The sequence below is a fragment of the Lolium perenne genome, chromosome 1, assembly GCF_019359855.2.
Source record: "Lolium perenne isolate Kyuss_39 chromosome 1, Kyuss_2.0, whole genome shotgun sequence".
NCBI lineage: Eukaryota > Viridiplantae > Streptophyta > Magnoliopsida > Poales > Poaceae > Lolium > Lolium perenne.
The window spans coordinates 5,854,190-5,863,410 of NC_067244.2; the positions used below are offsets into that span (position 1 = coordinate 5,854,190).

General features: G+C 40.1%; 1 long non-coding RNA gene across 9 annotated transcripts; it reads right to left on the reverse strand.

Moving 5' to 3' along the window:
• Positions 1-2,600: 2,600 nt before the first annotated feature.
• LOC127341976 (uncharacterized) lies at positions 2,601-8,962 on the reverse strand. 9 transcript variants are annotated; one of them, XR_007876097.1, is made up of 7 exons: positions 8,617-8,962; positions 5,564-5,645; positions 4,789-5,258; positions 3,789-3,857; positions 3,504-3,592; positions 3,079-3,212; positions 2,601-2,994 (listed from the first exon to the last, which is right to left on the reverse strand). It is a non-coding gene; the product is annotated as an uncharacterized lncRNA (long non-coding RNA). The 9 variants fall into 9 exon arrangements; XR_011751465.1 differs by having other exon boundaries at positions 3,504-4,943; positions 5,058-5,258; XR_007876091.1 differs by having other exon boundaries at positions 3,504-3,857.
• Positions 8,963-9,221: the final 259 nt, after the last annotated feature.

Consider the following 9,221-nt stretch of genomic DNA (forward strand, 5'->3'; position numbering starts at 1 on the left):
TAAAGTGAACTTCCGAAAAATGAAGTGAACTTCCCAAAAAATGAAGTGAACTTCCAAAAAAAGTAAAGTAAACTTCCGAAAAATGAAGTGAACTTCTCAAAAAATGAAGTGAACTTCCGAAAAAAGTAAAATGAACTTCCGAAAAATGAAGTGAACTTCCCAAAAAATGAAGTGAACTTTTGAAAAATGAAGCGAACTTCCAAAAAATGAAGCGAACTTTCAAAAATGAGGTCGACGGGATGTGGCATGGGTTTGACAGTAGGCGGGTTGGAGTCGGCGGGAGGTAAGGTAGGGTGGGGTCGTCGAGAGGTGGTGTGGGCGGGATCTTCAAAAGTTGGGGGTGTGGGGTTTGAGGGTGGTGGTTGTGGGGTAGGGTCGACGAGATGTAGGGTGAGGTCGACGAGCGGTGAGGTGGTTTGGGGTCGTCTAGAGGAGGGGTGGGGTTGGGGGGAGGTAGCTAGGTGGGGTGGGGTTGGCGGGAGGTGGGTGGGTTGGGCTGGCGGAAGGTGGGGTGGGATTGGGTGGTTGTGTCGGGTTTAGAAGGTCTTTAGAGATGGGTTGTAGAATAACTAGTCTATAACACCCAAGGGGGGTTCTAGAATAGCTATTCTAGAACCACTCTTAAGGGGGGTTCGAGAATAGTCTTGCTATATATATATATATATATATATATATATATATATATATATATATATATATATATATATATATATATAGGTCTGCTATTCTCGAACCGGTTCGAGAATAACTATTCTCGAACCCTTTCTGAACTTCCCGGTACATGGATCTGAACTTCTTCTTCCCTGAATCTGAACTTCCCGACGGACTTCAATATTGTACAGGGCGAACTTCCGAAACTTGAGTCTAGTTTGAAGTGAACTTCAGAAAATATAGCGAACTTCCGTCGCATCTGAACTTCTCTGGAACCACTTGTGAACTTCTGGATGTTTCCAAGTGAACTTCTCGACGGAATACTAGAATTGCATGTCCGTGCGGACACTATTTTCATGTTGATTTTCATACCGCTTATCGGATTGATGCATACAATATACCGTTGGATTCGTACGGAAATTTCGCAACTTTTTCGTGTTCATTATTTTCCCAAATTCTGTATTGTTTATAACTAATTTTAAATATACAAAACAATGTTTTCGTGGATTTATCTCTTTTCGTGCAGTTTTGGGGTTCCAGTTTTCAAACCGTTTATCAGATTGATGCGTATGATATGCCGTTGGAAAGCTGATGAATAGGCGCACCTTTCTCATGAAGAACACTTTTCTGAATTCTTTACAGTTTAAGAGCAGATTTGCAAATACGTGATTGCTCTTTTTGAGCTTCTCGTTTTTTCAAACTGTTTTTTGTGGATTATTTCCGAACAACTTGTCGGAATGTAGCAAATGATATTGCGTTGAAAAGATACTGATTAGTCGCATTTTTTCATGTTGAATGTTTTTCCAAATTCTAAATGATTTTAGTTTAATTTTAGAAATACATAAAAGTGAAAATAACGCCGACACGAGAACATTTCGAAATTGGCTCATCTAGATTGATTAGGTGTGGCATTGCGGTATGTTAGAGTATTAATAGAGTTATATTAGTGATAATTATATGTGGAGTTGGTCGATTTACGCAATGGGTAGTCGTACGGATGGTTTCTATGTGTATGATTTCCGCCCACAAGTGTGTGAGCTGCTCGAATATGAAAGTGAACTTCCCGATATCTATTAGTGAACTTCCCATCGCGGTATAAAAGTTCCGGGCATGTTTAAATAGTTTAACATTAATTTCAGAAATACGCAAAAATTGGATACAACGCCGACAAGGAACATTTTAAAATTGGCTCGCTTAGATTGATTAGGTGTGGCATGGAAGCGCCTATGAGTATTAATAGAGTCATATCATTGCCAATTGCACGGAGCAGCATTTGATTTTGGCAACCGGAGGCTTTACACACGATTTTCATGCATATGATTTCCGCCAAGAAAATACAGAGTAGTTAGACTACCCCTGTATATGAAAGTGAACTTCGCATTAGGTGTTAGCGAACTTCTTGACGGGGTATATAAACTCTCAATTTTGCATACAGTTTTTGTCCTAGTTTTCAAACTCTCGATCGAATTGATGCAAATAATACATCAATGGAATACTATGAAAAATCTGCAAAATTTCATATGGAACATTTTCCGAAAATTTTCATGGTTTAGGAGTAGTTTAAAATATAAGTATGGAAGTATCTTTTCGTTCGATTTTCAATATGACTTCGATGTTTTCTATATATAACCACAGAAGCCTAAAGAGTGAACTCATGTTTGTTTTTTAATATATGGTGTATGGTTTTGTAGTTTTAAAAACCAAACTTTGTTTGTTTTTTAATATTTTAGGAAAAAGATACATGTGTTTACATCAAATATTTTCAGATGACGCACATAGTACCAACATGCAAAATACAAAGCGGAGACTGAATTTCACAAGATCACGTACATACATACATACTGAACTTCTACATATATATAAAGTGAGCTTCCAGAATCAAATTCGACAAAACTCTTAACAATAAGAGAATTTCGCATACATACAAACCGAACTTTCTAAGAAATAAGTAAGAACTTCTGAAAGAAATAACCAACAAATGGTATTCAATCAATAATTTGTTGAAATAATAAATAGCAGCTCGGACAGTCAGACCAAAATGGATCAGCTACGAGTCATATGAAGCGACTTTCTTTGCATAAGAAATATAACTGCAGCTTCTGTAAGATCTAAACTTCAAAAAATCAACTGAGCTCCTATAAAAGTAGTCTCATCCTCGCATCTCTTTGGAGGGCGCGACTGACTGCCGCATGCTTCATCCCTGAAGGTGCTGGCAGCGATTCCATCAAGTTTATGCTGTCGGTTGACTCTCGTTCCATGCGGGGTGAACTTCTGCAGTCCATAGCAGCTACAGGATGGATGCCAGGGATGGCTTCACAGGAAGTCCATGGGCATGGTGAACTTCTGCAATAAAACTGAACTTATTTTGTCTGCACGAAGTGAACTTTTATCGATATAGAAATGCTCGAAAAATAGAAATGAACTAACATCAGCGATCTCCAAGGATGATGTAGTGAACGTCCAGACATGTCAGAGGGACCCACAAAGATTGCACTCCCCTTATTCAATGTTTTTTCAACATCGACCAAAAAAATATAAATCTACCATCAAACGCGATATACCTGCGCTTTCAAATTGCATGAAATGAACTACTCGGAACCCAGGAGTGAATTTCATGGAATTACATGTCTTAAAATATGGTAACAATAATTCTTTGCTGGCAAAAGGAAGAAAAAAAACAGCCGGTACTAAGCAAACTGCCAGAAGTTCAATGAATTTCTCAGAAAATATACTTAACCGCCGGAAGTGTCTTTTATAGTAAGCAACGAGGCACCAAAACGCTCCTAATAGCATGAATAATTATGTCACTATGTTGTATCAGTATGTAGCACCTAGTACAGGGGAAGACTTACATGTTATTACCACGTGTACTGGTAACTCCATTCACAGCCTGCCACAAATCATACATTCCCTGAAATTGCACGTCATCCTGCAGGCAACACTGGAAAATAGTAAAAATGGCAGATAAGAGGTGTGGCACGATAACAAAAATGGCCATTCATCAGTTCTCAAAATACCACATGCATGACTATATTATTTGTTTACAAAGAGGCATCAATACTGGACATGAAAATAGAATAGGAACAGATGGTACTGCAAACTCTCTGAAATCAGCCGAAGAGGCATAGTTAACATACCTGAAAATGGAGTTGCACATGCTCGCTGCGGAGAGCGATATGAACTACCTCAGCGGGGCATATGAACTCCTGCAGCGGCGCTTGTCGCATGGGAGGTGGAACATAAATTAACTCAGCAATTGTCTTTGAACATCTAGTGAATTTCTTTGTGATAAATAACCTACGTCATTGTACCAAGCTGAACTTCTAATTTTTCTATCAGGCACACAGCAACAACACATACGTGTATTCCAATTATCATCAAGAAATAGGAATCAAAGTAGAGTAGATCAGTACGGTTCAGTTGAGCACACTAGTTCACATCAGTGGCAGGAGCAGTGCTTTTCAGCTCATATATACACATTCGCATCAGCAAGCAAACCGGCAGCAGCGAGGCTGTGTAGAGCAACACCCAGGCGGTATTTGGGTGGCCATGTAATATAAAAATGAACTTTCACATACATGAATGTGCACTTCCACACAAGCATTAGAACTACTAGCTAAGAGAGGAGATTAAAACAAACACTTAATCAAGCTCACTACTAGAGAGGAACACAGCAGAGCTCACGCAGGCATGCAATGAAACGAACACGTATCACACATTTAAATTAACAGACGGAAGTAGTCGTGTGTTTCCCCTGACAAACACATGTATAACCCACTAAATAAACATGTGTGCTTACTGCTTTTAACTGTAAATGTCACAGGCTATGCAAATTCCCAAAATATAGAAAGTGAACTACCCCTGCTAATAATGTGAGCTACTACTTTTCCATACTAGCCGAAAGCATCTGATAATAATGTCAACAACATGGCAGTGTGAAGTATGTAGACAAAAGATGATTTTTAATCGTGGATGAAATAAACTTCCAAAGTGAATTACTCATGTGAACCAAGTGAACTTCTATTTTAATGACTATGAATGGACGATTGTAATCATGAACAAAAGGAGGACTTCCGCAGCAAACGAAAGTGCACTTCACGACTATGAACTTAGATGGCTAGAGGTAAAAACATGTACCTCCAGTGTTTATCTCTTGGTCCTGATCCTGAACTTAGATAGCCAGCAGTAGTCACCATATGACACAATGTTCGTTCTTTTAGAGTTGTGAAGTCCATGGTAGTGTAAAAAAGTTAGGATGACGAAAGTTACTACCCATCCAGTACTCGCAAGAACTGGCTTGAATTAGAATAGCCATCAGCCAACAATAAAAGCTGTATAGTAGAGTAATAGAAGTTGTTTCACAAATACAACTATATTGCTGCCTGGTTGAGTAGACAAATACAAACCGTGTGTATATAGAAGAAGACTGAACCCTCCGGGCACAACCAGTGAACTTCCAAGGAAACACTGAAGTTAACTTTTCCACTGTGAACTTTTCCAAATAACTGATTTGCAACAGAACCAAACCGCGGGAGGTGAACTCCCAGGATTCTCACAGTGGACTTCCTAACCGAGCAAGGTGCTTAGTGGAGGGAGACGCTGGCAAACTAGGAGGAGCAAAAATAAATAAATATGAACTTCCAAAAGAAAAACCAACCAATATAGTTACTTGGTCTTTTGAAATACACTCCAGATAAATCGAGTTTGTTTTACTGAGAGTGGACTGTCCAGAATCAAGTTTATTTTCTCTTTCCAAAAGTTCTAACTTTTTTTGCTCTCTTATTAAATTGTGCAGAGAGCTCTGGGCAGCATATAGACCTTTCTTAGCATCAAGAACGAGTATAAACACATAAGAATAGGGACCTCGAATGTAATCTTGAATGCAAATATAAATTGTTTACTAGTTAATTACCTTGAGTGTAGCGTTGAAATCCCCGAAGTATTACCGGAGCACCATTCCATGTCTTAGATATAGCATATGCTCGATCAAGTACCTATACAGAAAAAGACCATTCCATGTCTTAGATATAGCATATGCTCGTTCTAGTCTTCACGAGCAGAAAGAAATCGCCACAAGACGTAGTGAACTTTCTTTATAAACAAACTGAACTTCTACCTCTTTTTATAGTCAGACACGCATCAACACATACATGTGCCATACTTTGCTCAGGCTTAATTCAAAATTTCCCATAAAAACAGAGAACAGAAAATTGAACTTCTAAAGGCTTTCACGGACTCATGACCGGCACAAGTAAATTGTGAACTTCATCGGAAAAACTTACAACACGAAAAATCTGTAAAATCCAGATAACGGAACTGAACCTCGCAGCCATCACACCTTTATATCATTTTTTGTTGGAACATATTCTTATTTTGTATGCTTTTCAACTAAAAACCGAAAACTGTTATCCCTGAACTTCCCCATGAAAGGAAACAAACATCCGTGTCTAACAAAATGTACTTGGCGACTAACAATATGAAAGGGAACTACCACACAATTCAATCTGAACTTCGATTCAGAAATAGCACCTAGTAACATTGAACAACAAATGCCTAGGACAACTGAGCATATATATATACTGAACTCTCAAAATATTATTGCACGCTTAGGTCTTTTCTCCATATCCATGCTAATCCTAGTCAATCTAGCAATGCAAAGCATATAAGGATGACCACATGATGGTCACTTACACACATATTTCGTCCATCAATATTTCATCTCATAATGAATCAGTTTTAAATCCATTTCATCTCTCGTAATGTTTCCGCAATTTGTTATTAACAAATCAATTCATCAATAAGAGTCAGCTATCTATGAAACTGAAAAAGGAAAGTAGGAAACGCCATTGTATGCATGACATAAATTAACTCAGATATGAATTGTCCATGTACATGAAGTGAAACAACAAACAATCTCTTACTGAACTTCGAACGAAGTGAACTCCCCTAAAAAAATTAAAGTGAGTTTTCCAGTGTCACACACATCACATGGGTTCAAAGGAGGGAGCTTACTTGTGTCAAACAACAACAAACTGAACCGACCCACGGCTAATAGGGAACTTCCGAATTTAAAAACAGTGAACTTCGTGACAAAAAAATTGCAAACTTTTTCCTCATGGGTGAATTGAACCCCTTTGGCCGGAAAAGTTGAATTTTATGAACTAGACCAATTAAACTTCTTCTGAAAGTGAACTCTGCTGCCAATAAAACTGAACTTCGATACAAATTTGGCTTTCACAATTGCACAACTGCCTGCCCTTCTACTATCTAGAAAATCAAGGGCACTTACACAATAAACTTCAGTTTAAATGACAGCCATAGTAAAGTTGTTTCATAGTTTAAAATGATTTTCCAATCAAATGGGAATAATCCCCCCTGTTTTCCATTAAGAAGCTGCATAAAAACAAACTCCTCAACATAATAAAATGAAGTAATTGGAGTTTCCTACTGCTAGTGTGTCGTTCTGGACTTTCTATCCAGATATTACGTATATCAAAGGAGGCAGCATCCGTGTCACAGCGATGTTTTTTTATGCTGAACTTTCTGATGTGGGCTTTAACCAAAATCAGTGTACAAAGCGAACTTCCTTAACAAAAACTAGTAAACTTCATGTGTGGACAAGCTGACAGTAGTGAACTTTAACAAAATGAAACATAGACTTTCTTTTGTGAACAAACTAAACTTCTACATCTTTTTATAGTCAGAGACGCATCGGTACATGCTTGTACCATATTTTTCCCAGACTTGTTTCATTTTTTCCATAGAAATAGAGAACAACGAATACAGAGAAAAGACAGACATAGAACACTATTTCAGCAAAAACTAGCAGTGAGGACGATGCACCTGCACTTCACATATGCAAGGAGTAAAATTCAGAAAATTACATTTTGTGTGCTGCAATTATCCAGACTTTGCCCAAACAGAATATTACTAATCCCCATACATATGGTAAACAAATTCTGAAACAACCATAAACAACAACAGTTCGGAAGTAGCAGAACAATTCAGAAACCTACAGTTAAATAGTGCACTTCACACTGATGAGCAGTGCAGTTCACATCGGCATGCAGTTCACATGCAACGCGTTGACATAAAGAGAGCACCACAATCAGCATCGCAACAGCAGCCTACGCGGCCTACCCAGAACACAGCGACGGTCGACTTGCGAGCTAGCGGTGGTCCACAGGCAGGTTGGCTGTGGTCCAGTCGCATTGCGTCATCATTTGTATATTACACGACTGTATTTTTATTTTTTTGGCTAAATCTCATTTTTGCAATTTTTGAACTTCAAGGTTTAAAAATGTGCTTATCGAAAAAGACCCAAAGTACATTTTGTGTTCCTGATTGCAAAGAATGGACTACTCGGAAACTATTAGTAAACTTCCTAAATACAGATGCCTCGTGTAGTTTATTTACTAGTGCAGGGAAACCTGATCCTTTTGTTTTCTTGGCGTGGCTGATTCACTTAAAAAGAGCTGGATCTCCATCAACATTAAGTCATCATTACTAGACAATGGTTATAATATTGTGAACTTCCTGGCTGGTGAATTATATCTGCAGGTCAACGTCTACTTCCCGAACATAGTAGTTGTGAACTTGCAATGAAATCCCAGGAAACAAGAGTGAACTTGCTAGTATTAATAGTCTGAAGTTCAGCAAACTTTCTGCAGTTCGATGTCTACTTCCTGAACATAGTACTTGTGAACTTGCAATGAAATCCTAGGAAACACTAAGTGAATTTTCTAGTATGAATAGCCTGAACAACATTAAACTTGTTGGTAGAAAACTATGAATTTTTTCCTCACAGATGGATGTGAACTTCGCCGATAAAAGATTTGAGATCGGGGCGGGCCTCTCCGGTGAGAAGGTAACGGGCGGCACGGACCGCGCGGGGACGTCCGGTTCAGATCGGGGAGAGGTCTAGCTCGGGTAGAGGGAGTCCAGGCGGGGATTGGGAGGTCTTACCCTTGCGCATGAGGACGGCGGGAAGCAGCACGGTGGCCGGGGCCTGCAGATCGCGGCGGAGGTGGGCGTCCTCCTGGCGGCCCGCTATGGAGCCGGGAACCTGCAGCGCCCGGTGGATGTGGGAGTCCTCCCGGCGGCCCGCCATGGAGAGGTCGGGGCAGGGGGCCGCAGCGCACGGTGGAGTTGGTCATCCTCCTGGCGGCGCTCGATGGAGGAGGGGCGGGTGGCGGTGTACGGTGGAGGCAGGGGCGGGAGGCGGCGCGCAGCTGTAGCGGAGCAGGGGCGGCGCCGATAGGAGGGGAGGAGTGGAGCGTTGCGGGGGCGGTGCCTGTGGGGTTGGGCGAGGTAGGCGTGACGAGTGGCTTCTTTTCCGGTTGGTGCCGTTTTCGGGATAAGAAAGAAGGTAAAGCGGGAATAGGGGGTTCGAGAATAGCTATTCTAGAACCCCTCTTAAGGGGGGTTCGAGAATAGTTGGGCTCTATATATATATATATATATATATATATATATATATATATATATATATATAAAGGGCAACCGTTGAAACCCCTCGCCCTCCACCAATCTTCTTCCCAGCCATTTATTTCTCCTGCGACCACTTTTGT